Consider the following 13,097-nt stretch of genomic DNA (forward strand, 5'->3'; position numbering starts at 1 on the left):
TCAGTGCATCATTGCACAAGGGTCCTGGTAAAAATGGTGGCTTCCTACGAAGCAATTCCATTCGGCAGATTTCACGCAAGAACTTTTCAGTGGGATCTGCTGGACAAATGGTCCGGATCGCATCTTCAGATGCATCAGCGGATAACCCTATATCCAAGGACAAGGGTGTCTCTCCTGTGGGGGTTACAGAGTGCTCATCTTCTAGAGGGCCGCTGATTCGGCATTCAGGATTGGATGCTGGTGACCACGGAGGCCAGCCCGAGAGGCTGGGGAGCAGTCACACAAGGAAAAAATTTCCAGGGAGTGTGATCAAGTCTGGAGACTTTTCTCCACATAAATATACTGGAGCTAAGGGTAAATTTATAATGCTCTAAGCTTAGCAAGACCTCTGCTTCAAGGTCAGCCGGTATTGATCCAGTGTGAAAAACATCACGGCAGTCGCCCACGTAAACAGACAGGGCGGCACAAGAAGCAGGAGGGCAATGGCAAAAACTGCAAGGACTTTTCGCTGGGCGGAAAATCATGTGATAGCACTGTCAGCAGTGTTTCATTCCGGGAGTGGAAACTGGGAAGCAGACTTCCTCAGCAGGCACGACTTCCACCCGGGAGAGTGGAAACTTCATCGGGAAGTTTTTCCACATGATTGTGAACCGTTGGGAAATACCAAAGGTGGACATGATGGCGTCCCGTCTGAACAAAAAACGGGACAGGTATTGCGCCAGGTCAAGAGACCCTCAGGGAATAGCTGTGGACGTTCTGGTAACACCGTGGGTATACCAGTCGGTGTATGTGTTCCCTCCTCTGCTTCTCATACCTAAGGTACTGAGAATTATAAGACGTAGAGGAGTAAGAACTATACCCATGGCTCCGGATTGGCCAAGAAGGACTTGGTACCCGGAACTTCAAGAGATGCTCACAGAGGACTTATGGCCTCTGCCGCTAAGAAGGGACTTGCTTCAGCAAGTACCATGTCTGTTCCAAGACTTACCGCAGCTGCGTTTGACGGCATGGCGGTGGAACGCCGGATCCTAAGGGAAAAAGGCATTCCGGAAGAGGTCATTCCTACCCTGGTCAAAGCCAGGAAGGAGGTGACCGCACAACATTATCACCACATGTGGCGAAAATATGTTGCGTGGTGTGAGGCCAGGAAGGCCCCACGAAGAAATTTCAACTCGGTCGATTCCTGCATTTCCTGCAAACAGGAGTGTCTATGGGCCTCAAATTGGGGCCCATTAAGGTTCAAATTTCGGCCCTGTCGATTTTCTTCCAGAAAGAATTGGCTTCAGTTCCTGAAGTCCAGAAGTTTGTCAAGGGAGTATTGCATATACAACCCCCTTTTGTGCCTCCAGTGGCACTGTGGGATCTTAACGTAGTTCTGGGATTCCTCAAATCACATTGGTTTAAAACCAGTCAAATCTGTGGATTTGAAGCATCTCACATGAAAAGTGACCATGCTCTTGGCCCTGGCCTGGGCAAGGCGAGTGTCAAATTGGTGGGTTTTTTCTCAAAAAAGCCCATATCTGTTTGTCCATTCGGACAGGGCAGAGCTGCGGACTCGTCCCCAGTTCTCTCCCTAAGGTGGTGTCAGTGTTTCACCTGAACCAGCTTATTGTGGTGCCTTGCGCCTACTAGGGACTTGGAGGACTCCAAGTTGCTGGATGTTGTCAGGGCCCTGAAAGTATAGGTTCCAGGACGGCTGGAGTCAGGAAAACTGACTTGCTGTTATCCTGTATGCACCCAACAAACTGGGTGCTCTTGCTTCTAAGCAGACTATTGCTAGTTGGATGTGTAATACAATTCAGCTTGCACATTCTGTGGCAGGCCTGCCACAGCCAAAATATGTAAATGCCCATTCCACAAGGAAGGTGGGCTCATCTTGGGCGGCTGCCCGAGGGGTCTCGGCTTTACAACTTTGCCGAGCGGCTATTTAGTCAGGGGCAAACACGTTTGTAAAATCCTACAAATTTGATACCCTGGCTAAGGAGGACCTGGAGTTCTCTCATTCGGTGCTGCAGAGTCATCCGCACTCTCCCGCCCGTTTGGGAGCTTTGGTATAATCCCCATGGTCCTTTCAGGAACCCCAGCATCCACTAGGACGATAGAGAAAATAAGAATTTACTTACCGATAATTCTATTTCTCGGAGTCCGTAGTGGATGCTGGGCGCCCATCCCAAGTGCGGATTATCTGCATTACTTGTACATAGTTACAAAAATCGGGTTATTATTGTTGTGAGCCATCTTTTCAGAGGCTCCGCTGTTATCATACTGTTAACTGGGTTCAGATCACAGGTTGTACAGTGTGATTGGTGTGGCTGGTATGAGTCTTACCCGGGATTCAAAATCCTTCCTTATTGTGTACGCTCGTCCGGGCACAGTATCCTAACTGAGGCTTGGAGGAGGGTCATAGGGGGAGGAGCCAGTGCACACCACCTGATCCTAAAGCTTTACTTTTTGTGCCCTGTCTCCTGCGGAGCCGCTATTCCCCATGGTCCTTTCAGGAACCCCAGCATCCACTACGGACTCCGAGAAATAGAATTATCGGTAAGTAAATTCTTATTTTTTCCCCCATCAGATGAGTTGAATGAAGTGTGTGAAGAAGCGTGGGCTTCCCCCGATAAGAAACTAGTGATTTCTGAAAAGTTACTGATGGCGTACCCTTTCCCGCCAGAGGACAGGTTACGTTGGGAGACATCCCCTAGGGTGGATAAAGCGCTCACACGCTTGTCAAAAAAGGTGGCACTGCCGTCTCATGATTCGGCCGCATTAAAGGAGCCTGCGGATAGAAAGCAGGAGGCTATCCTGAAGTCTGTATATACACACTCAGGTACTATACTGAGACCTGCAATTGCTTCAGCATGGATGTGTAGTGCTGCAGCAGCGTGGTCCGATACCCTGTCAGATAATATTGATACCCTCGACAGGGATACGATTTTGCTAACCATAGAGCATATTAAAGACGTCGTCTTATATATGAGAGATGCACAGAGGGATATTTGCCGGCTGGCATCTAGAATTAATGCAATGTCCATTTCTGCCAGGAGAGTATTATGGACTCGGCAGTGGACAGGTGATGCGGATTCTAAAAGGCACATGGAGGTTTTGCCTTACAAGGGTGAGGAGTTGTTTGGGGATGGTCTCTCGGACCTCGTTTCCACAGCAACAGCTGGGAAGTCGACATTTTTACCTCAGGTTCCCTCACAGCCTAAGAAAGCACCGTATTATCAGGTACAGTCCTTTCGGTCCCAGAAAGGCAAGCGGGTCAGAGGCGCTTCCTTTCTGCCTGGAGGTATGGGAAGAGGGAAAAAGCTGCACCAGACAGCCAGTTCCCAGGATCAAAAATCTTCCCCCGCTTCCTCTAAGTCCACCGCATGACGCTGGGGCTCCACAGGCGGAGCCAGGTGAGGTGGGGGCGCATCTCCGGAACTTTAGCGACCAGTGGGTTCGCTCACAGGTGGATCCCTGGGTTCTGCAAGTAGTATCACAGGGATACAAGCTGGAGTTCGAGGCGACTCCCCCTCGCCGTTACCTCAAATCAGCCTTGCCTGCTGCTCTCAGACAAAGGGAGGTAGTACTGGCGGCAATTCACAAGCTGTATCTTCAGCAGGTGATAATCAAGGTACCCCTCTTTCAACAGGGACGGGGTTACTATTCCACTATGTTTGTGGTACCGAAACCAGACGGTTCGGTGAGACCCATTCTAAATTTGAAATCCTTGAACATTTATATAAAAAAGTTCAAGTTCAAGATGGAATCGCTCAGGGCGGTTATTGCAAGCCTGGAAGAGGGGGATTTTATGGTGTCATTGGACATCAAGGATGCTTACCTGCATGTCCCCATTTATCCACCCCACCAGGAGTACCTCAGGTTTGTGGTACAGGACTGTCATTACCAATTCCAGACGCTGCCGTTTGGTCTGTCTACGGCACCGCGGGTATTTACCAAGGTAATGGCCGAAATGATGATGCTCCTCCGAAAGAAAGGAGTCATAATTATCCCGTACTTGGATGATCTCCTTATAAAGGCGAGGTCCAAAGAGCAGTTGCTAGTCAGCGTAGCAGTATCTCAGGAAGTGCTGCATCAGCACGGCTGGATTCTGAATATCCAAAAGTCACAGCTGATTCCTGCGAAGCGTCTGCTGTTCTTGGCCATGATTCTGGACACAGAACAGAAGAAGGTGTTTCTCCCGGAGGAGAAGGCCCAGGAATTATCATCTCTGGTCAGGGACCTCCTGAAACCAAAGCAGGTGTCGGTGCATCACTGCACGCGAGTCCTGGGAAAGATGGTAGCTTCTTACGAAGCAATTCCCTTCGGCAGATTCCATGCAAGGCTCTTTCAGTGGGATCTGTTAGACAAGTGGTCCGGATCGCATCTCCAGATGCATCGGTTGATCACCCTGTCCCCGAGGGCCAGGGTGTCTCTGCTGCGGTGGCTGCAGAGTGCTCATCTGCTCGAGGGCCGCAGATTCGGCATACAGGACTGGGTCCTGGTGACCACGGATGCAAGCCTCCGAGGTTGGGGGGGCAGTCACCCAGGGAAGAAGCTTCCAAGGACAATGGTCGAGTCAGGAAACTTCCCTACACATAAATATTCTGGAACTAAGGGCCATTTACAACGCCCTGAGTCAAGCAGAACCCCTGCTTCAAAACCAACCAGTTCTGATTCAGTCAGACAACATCACGGCAGTCGCCCATGTAAATTGACAGGGCGGCAGAAGAAGCAGGATGGCAATGGCAGAAGCCACAAGGATTCTTCGATGGGCGGAGAATCACGTGCTAGCACTATCAGCAGTGATGCGCCAGGTCAAGGGACCTTCAGGCGATAGCTGTGGACGCTCTAGTGACACCGTGGGTGTACCAGTCGGTGTATGTGTTCCCTCCTCTTCCTCTAATACCCAAGGTACTGAGGATAATAAGAAAAAGGGGAGTAAAAACTATACTCATTGTTTCGGATTGGCCAAGAAGGACTTGGTACCCAGAACTTCAAGAGATGATCACAGAGGACCCATGGCCTCTGCCTCTCAGACAGGACCTGTTACAGCAGGGGCCCTGTCTGTTCCAAGACTTACCGAGGCTGCGTTTGACGACATGGATGTTGAACGTCGGATCCTAAAGGAAAAGGGCATTCCGGATTAAGTCATTCCTACGCTGATGAAAGCTAGGAAAGATGTGACAGCAAAACATTATCACCGCATATGGCGAAAATATGTTGCTTGGTGTGAGGCCAAGAAGGCCCCAACGGAGGAATTTCAGCTGGGTCGATTTCTGCACTTCCTACAGTCAGGAGTGACTATGGGCCTTAAATTGGGTTCCATAAAAGTCCAGATTTCGGCCCTGTCTATTTTCTTTCAAAAAGAACTGGCTTCACTGCCTGAAGTTCAATCGTTTATTAAGGGAGTGCTCCATATTCAGCCCCCTTTTGTGCCTCCAGTGGCACCTTGGGATCTCAACGTTGTGTTGGATTTCCTAAAATCACATTGGTTTGAGCCACTTAAAACCGTGGAGCTAAAATATCTCACGTGGAAGGTGGTCATGCTATTGGCCTTGGCTTCGGCCAGGCGTGTGTCAGAATTGGCAGCTTTGTCGTGTAAAAGCCCATATCTGATTTTCCATATGGACAGGGCAGAATTGAGGACTCGTCCCCAGTTTCTCTCAAAGGTGGTATCAGCTTTTCATTTGAACCAACCTATTGTGGTGCCTGCGGCTACTCGGGACTTGGAGGATTCCAAGTTGCTGGACGTAGTCCGGGCCCTAAAAATCTATGTTTCCAGGACAGCTGGAGTCAGAAAAACTGACTCGCTATTTATCCTGCATGCACCCAACAAACTGGGTGCTCCTGCTTCAAAGCAGACTATTGCTCGCTGGATCTGTAGCACGATTCAACTTGCACATTCTGCGGCTGGACTGCCGCATCCTAAATCCGTAAAAGCCCATTCCACAAGGAAAGTGGGCTCATCTTGGGCGGCTGCCCGAGGGGTCTCGGCTTTACAACTTTGCCGAGCTGCTGCTTGGTCGGGTTCAAACACATTTGCAAAATTCTACAAGTTTGATACCCTGGCTGAGGAGGACCTTGAGTTGCTTATTCGATGCTGCAGAGTCATCCGCACTCTCCCGCCCGTTTGGGAGCTTTGGTATAATCCCCATGGTCCTTACGGAGTACCCAGCATCCACTAGGACGTCAGAGAAAATAAGAATTTACTCACCGGTAATTCTATTTCTCGTAGTCCGTAGTGGATGCTGGGAGCCCGTCCAAAGTGCGGACTCTCTGCAATACGTGTATATAGTTATTGCTTAACTAAAGGGTTTTGTTATGAGCCATCTGTTAATGAGGCTCATTTGTTGTTCATACTGTTAACTGGGTATAGTTATCACAAGTTGTACGGTGTGATTGGTGTGGCTGGTATGAGTCTTACCCTGGATTCCAAATCCTTTCCTAGTAATGTCAGCTCTTCCGGGCACAGTTTCCCTAACTGAGGTCTGGAGGAGGGGCATAGAGGGAGGAGCCAGTGCACACCAGATATAGTACCTAATCTTTCTTTTAAGAGTGCCCAGTCTCCTGCGGAGCCCATCTATACCCCATGGTCCTTACGGAGTACCCAGCATCCACTACGGACTACGAGAAATAGAATTACCGGTGAGTAAATTCTTATTTTTCCATTAATAATACAAAGATGAGGTGCAGGGTATGGTTTAGGCTTGCAGGAGAACATCTGTATGTTTGGCTGAGCTTCAAGTGTGAGCATGGAAAGGCTACTCAGTAGAGTTAATGGCTGTGAATGTGTTTTAATTGATCAAATGCTGTGCAGTCCTGTCTCTAGGCTTGATCAGTTGCTTTATCCATGATAATGTATCAGTGGTATTTGTTGTTCATCCCATGTTTGTATCATGAACCCCTCAACATATATTGTTGAGAAACATGTTGCCACTTTATAAATAAAAGATGATGATATACATCAGTCTTACACACAGATGCAGTAGAACTTATATGTAACTACTGTTTTTATTTTATGCTGTAAATGTTTGTGACAAGTTTGCTTTAAAAAAGCATTATGTATTATATATATATATATATATATATATATATATATATATTTATTTATTTATATATATTATATGTTGAATCTTGGTCCGAGGCACCAACAGGCTAAAACCTTTGAATGTTCCCAGGATGCATAGCGCCGCCTCCTCTATATCCCCGTCTCCACGCACTGGAGCTCAGTTTGTAAGTTGGTGCCTGCAGCTAACAGGTAGGGCTGAGCTAGGCAGCCCTGAAAAGCGCTTTAAGTAAGATAGAGAACTTCAAGGGCCGCAGCACAGGCACTTAAAAGTGCTATATGTCATACTGACATCGTGCTGCGGCTCCCTCACATCCCCCAGCGGCGCTGTATACTCCCGCGCCGTGGTTGCAGGGTACTTACAGCGGAGGGCTCTGGTTTTCTTCAGGGCACACACGCTGCTGCTCTCCAGGATCGTGTGGCCGTATCACGGAGAGGAGGTAGGAGGGTCCCCCAGGCGGTACCCGCTGAAAACTGCGATTTGGCGCGGTCTCTAGGAGACGGGCCGCGCGTGCTGGCGTGGACACTGTGGCCATACAGGGACCCCACTAGACCACCAGGGCAAGGGGCACAGGTCGCATTCCCTAAAAATCCGTTTTAATACACCCCGCAGTACCCGATGGTGAAGTCCAGCAAGGGGAAAAGACTCTGACCTGTAGCCCTCCCCCAGCTGCAGATGCCATTTACTGCAAATGTTCCCATCCTGGAGCTGCATCTCTCTGTCTCCCTCACTCCCTGTCAGCGTTTGGGCGCCATTACACATGCTGAGCTGATTCTGGGACTGCTGGGCAATGTCTCCTCTGTAAAGCCACCTGCCTCATCAGCGTTGTGCATTTACAGGACACTTAAGTATTCTACATGTCATTTAGATAGTGTTAGTTAAGAACAAGTGCATTACTACAGGGATATTTAGTACAAGTATCCTGTGATATACATCCAGTCTTTACTGTGCATTGTTATATCTATATACCTACATAGCTTTATGGTAGTACAGTTACTTCGTATTGCTAGTCCAGTGCAGTTTTAGTGGTGTTTGTAATAATTTCTGCATTGTACATGTGTCTCTGTGTGTGCCTATAGCTATTGTGTGATCTCTATTCCGTGTATCTCACACATATTGTTATCCATATATTCTGTACGGGTGAGGATCATTAGATCGACAGTGTCTAGGTCGACAGGGTTGGAAGGTCGACAGGGTTTTTAGGTCAACGTGCTAGGTCGACAGGTTAAAAGATTGACATGAGTTTTTTTTTTTGGTGCCGTTTTCTTAGTAGAGTGACCGGGAACCCCAATTAGTGCACTGTGTCCCCTTGCATGGCTCGCGGTTTCGGGCAAGGTGTCTCGCTCTGCTATCGGTTCGCTCGGCACAGATTACCGTTCCAATCGTAGTCCATGTGGATCGCTAAGTATGAAAAATTTAAAAAAAAAAGAAGAAAAAAAACTCATGTCGACCTAGAAACCCTGTTGACCTTCCAACCCTGTCGACCTAGTGACTGTCGACCTATAGTGGTCAACCTAAACATTGTCGACCTAGACAGTGTCGATCTTCAGACCGGATCCCATTCTGTACCCTAAGTGCATCAGGGTTCTCATATAATATAGTGTCTCACAGGATATACTACTTTGGTATTTTTCTCTGTGTTTTCAGTCACCACATACCTCTTAAATCCTCTGTTTGTGCTGTGCTTTGCAGTCACACTATACAGGGTTTTTTTTGTCAGGTACTTTGTCTGCTTATATTGTACTATTACACCCTAAGGTTACGCTTACAAATAATGTCTGCTAAACAGGGTGGAAGATCCATGGCTGATCCTGCGCCATGCAGTGCTGACGCCACGGATTACCCGGAGGAAAACATAGCAGCTGAGGGTTCAGGTACCCTGGTCAGTCTGCAGCAACGGGGGCAAATCAAGACCCACCTTGGGCTGCTTTCTAATTTACTGATTACGCTAGTAACTTGCGCCCCCTATGGGACCTCCTGTGCCATTACAGCCACATGTTGTCCCTGCAGTTAATCCGCCATGGGCAGATACACTGTCCTTTCAGTTACAGCAATTAAATCAGTCTCTGGCTAAGCAAAATCCTGACCCTCGCCCACCTAAGACCAATGGGCCATTTAAATGGGCCATTACTTCCTCACAATCCACACATGTTTTGGATACTTCGTCCGATGAAGATGGCGCTTACACTGACCCTTCAGACACTGATACAGATGCTTCTGATGGGGAATCTCTGACACAAGTGGATGTTCCTGACCTCTTGGAGGCTATCAGTCTGATTCTTCAAATTGATGATGCCATAGAGCCTCCAGCTACCTCTAAGAAACCAGGTAAGTTTAAACTTCAGAAGGTTACTAAATTTAGTTTAACCCAATTCTGACCACTTGGTTTACATGCGTCATAAATCCTGGGAATATCCAGGAAATCAATTTTCCCTGTCTAAAAAGATGCTAGCTCATTATCCCGTCGCTGCAGAGTTAAGTAAAAATTGGGAAACTCCACCGCCGGTGGACTCGCAAGTCACGCGTCTGGTGGTGTCCTCTGCTCTGCCTGTCACTACAGTCACCTTGCTGAAGGAACCGACGGATAAGCTTGTTGCTTGAAGTCCATTTACACTCTTGCAGGAGCTGTGCATAGGCCCACTATTGCGGCTACTTGGGCGGCAAAAGCTATTGAAGCCTGGGTTCAGGAAGTTGAAGCGGAGCTACCGTCTGATTTTCCTTATAATGCTAGAGACAATGTCTTTCATATATTACAGTCTCTCATTATATTCATGAGGCGTCTGCATCTGATGCAGGTGTCCTGGCGGCCAAAGCGTCTGCTACGTCCATTCTTGCTCGCCGAATTCTCTGGATGCGGTCCTGGTCTGTAGATCTGGACTCTTAAAAGACCTTGGAGGTGATCCCTTTTAAGGGAAACATACTTTTTGGGGAAGATCTGAACAAGATTGTTGATGACTTGGCATCAGCTAAGACTGCATGTCTGCCTAGTACTTCTCCTTCGGCTCCGAAGGATAAAAGTACTTTCTTTCGTTCCTTTCGACCTCCAGTTAAAGCAAAGGGTCAGGCATACCCGAAACAGGCTCGCACTTCCAAATCCACTAAGTCCAAACCTAAACGTGCCTGGGCTGCTTCTAAAACAGACAAGCCTGCTGCATGACGGTGCAGGCCTCCCCCTGGGGGATCCCAGGGTGGGTAGGAGGCAGACTTCTACGGTTTGCCCAGGTGGATTACAGACCACTTTGGACGCCTGGGTAAGGGAAGTTGTCACTCATGGACATGCCATCTTTCAAGAATCGTCCCCCTCGCCAGTTTTGCTCAATAAACATCCCTTCGTATCAGGTAAAAGCAAAATCTTTCCATTTGGTGGTACAATGTCTCCTGGAGACAGTAGTGATAGTGCGGTTGCCTTGGGCTCAGAGAGGCAGTGGGAACTATTCCACGCTGTTCCTAGTCCCTCAGCCCATTCTCAACCTCAAGTCTTTGAGCAAATTTGTGAAAGTTACCAAATTCCGTATGGAAACGCTTCGCTCTATTGTTCTGGCTTTGGAGCCCAAGGACTATATGGTATCCCTGGACATGCAGGATGCTTACCTGCATATTCCTATTGCCGTGTCGCATCAGCAATACCTGAGGTTTGCTATTGGCAACCTACATTTTCAATTCCAGGCCTTACCTTTTGGTCTGACCACGGCTCCACGAATTTTCACCAAGTTCATGGCGATCATTACTGCTCTCCTCCACCGTCAGGGCATCGGGATCCTGCCGTATCTGGATGACTTGTTGATCCTGGCGAACTCACCAGAGGTGATCTGGAGCTAACGGGCCAATTCCTACAAGCCCACAGGTGGCTCATTAACTGGAAGAAATCCTCCCTGGTCCTTGCTCAGAGCATGGTGCACCTTGGGGGCATTGTTGGACACCCACAACTAGCGGTTGTTTTTGTCTCCAGAGAAGGTCCTGATACTTCAGGCAAAAGACACTTCCTATCCATCCCACGTGTGTCGATACACTTGGCGATGCAAGTACTGGGCCTCATGATGTCTGCTTTCGACATGGTAGAGTACGCTCAATTTCACTCCCGCCCTCTCCAGAGATTAATTCTTTCCAAATGGGATTGCCTGCCTAACCGGATCAGGACTCACATGATCTCCTTGACTCTGGAGTTTCGCCTGTCACTGACCTGGTGGCTACAGGACCAGCAATTGAGCAGGGGTCGTCCCTTCTTGATCTCCAACTGGTCCTTCTGACGACTGATGCCAGTCTGCGGGCTTGGGGCGCGGTGTTGGCGCAACACTCTCTTCAGGGTCGGTGGACCATTGAGGAATATCTTCTCCCGATAAACATTCTGAAATTGCGGGCAGTGTTCAATGCATTGACACTAGCCTTGCATCTGGTACAGAACAGGCCAGTTGAAGTACAGTCAGACGCCACCACGGTGGCGTACATAAATCATCAAGGCGGCACTCGAAGCCGCATGGGAATGAGGGACGTTTCAAGGATACTTCAACGGGCGGAACGCCATCTGCCAGCCATATCGGCAGTGTTCATTCCGGTAGTCCTCAACTGGCAAGCGGACTTCATCAGTGGAGCCTTCATCCGGAAGTCTTTCAACTCCTAGTGGACAAGTGGGGCCTACCAGACGTAGACCTGATGGCGTCTCGACTCAACCACAAGGTTCCGGTCTTCGGAGCAAGGACAAGAGATCCTCAAGCAGCGTTCGTGGACGCACTGGCAATTCCATGGAAATTTCGGCTGCCGTACGCGTTACCTGTGGTGTCACTTCTGCCCAGAGTAATTCGGAAGTTCAAGCAAGAAGGGGCAATACTACTTCTTCTAATTGCTCCGGTGTTGCCCAGACGGCATTGGTTCTCATACCTGCAGGGTCTCTCGATACAGCGTCCTCTTCTGCTTCCTCAACGCCCAGACCTCCTTGTACAGGGCCCTTGTGTCTACCAGGATCTGACCCGGCTGGCTTTGACAGCGTGGCTCTTGAAGCTTCAGTACTGAGGGCTAAAGGGTTTTCTGAGGCGGTCAATGTTGAAGGCCCGTAAACCGGCCTTTGCTCTGATTTTTTTATAGAGTCTGGAATTCTTACTTCACATAGTGTGCTGCTAAGAATTTTGATGCATTCAAGTTCAGTGCTGCCAATCTTTTGGTTTCCTACAACAGGGCCTCATTTGTCCTCCCTCAAGGTTCATATTTCTGCCTTGTTGATATGGTTTCAGAGAAAAATTGCGACCCTCAGGGTGTTTTACGGATTCAACCTCCCTATGTTCCTCCTGTGGCTCCTTTGGGATTTCTTGGTTGTTCTGGATGCCCTACAAGAGTCTCCGTTTGAACCTCTTGAGTTTGTGGACCTTAAATGGCTTACTCTTAAGGTCTTGTTTTTGCTGGCTATTGCCTCTGGTAGACGGGTTTCAGACTGAGATGCCTTGTCGGTCACCTTTTCTGATTTTTCACCGTAACAGGGCAGTTCTTGGAACTCGCCCTGGTTATCTAAATAAGGTGGTGTCGTCTTTCCACCTTAACCAAGCGATTGTGGTTCCGGCCTTTATCTCTCCAGGTTTGTCCTCCAAAGAGAGGTCTTTTGCTGTGGTACGGGCTCTCCATGTTTATGTGAAGAGAACAGCTTTGCTTAGGAGATCTGACTCTAATAAGCAGACCTTGGCCAGATGGATTAGAATGGTGATTGCACATGCTTATGTACAGGCTGGTCTTCCAGCTCCTGCTACCATCAAAGCCCATTCTACTTGGTCTGTTGGACCTTCTTGGGCGGCCCGCCGTGGTGCGACCCTTGAACAGTTGTGCAAGGCGGCTGCGTGGTCCTCGGTAAACACGTTCGTAAGGTTCTATGCCTTCGATACTTCCACCTCCTTTGGACGCCGGGTTCTTGTGCCCGCTACAGTGCGTCCCATGAGGAACTGCTTTAGGACATCCCCAATGTTATTCCCTGTGGATTACCAGTGTACCTCGTTGCAGAAAAGGAGATTTATGGAAAGAATTTACCTTTTGTTAAATCTTTCTGCGAGGTACACTGTATTCCAC

At 48.7% G+C, this 13,097-nt stretch overlaps 1 protein-coding gene across 5 annotated transcripts in view; it reads left to right on the forward strand.

Moving 5' to 3' along the window:
- LOC135054957 (mitogen-activated protein kinase 8) overlaps positions 1–13,097 on the forward strand; it is a 276,217-nt gene that overhangs the window by 187,464 nt on the left and 75,656 nt on the right. The window lies entirely within an intron of this gene.

Source organism: Pseudophryne corroboree, chromosome 3 (genome assembly GCF_028390025.1).
Source record: "Pseudophryne corroboree isolate aPseCor3 chromosome 3, aPseCor3.hap2, whole genome shotgun sequence".
Lineage (NCBI taxonomy): Eukaryota > Metazoa > Chordata > Amphibia > Anura > Myobatrachidae > Pseudophryne > Pseudophryne corroboree.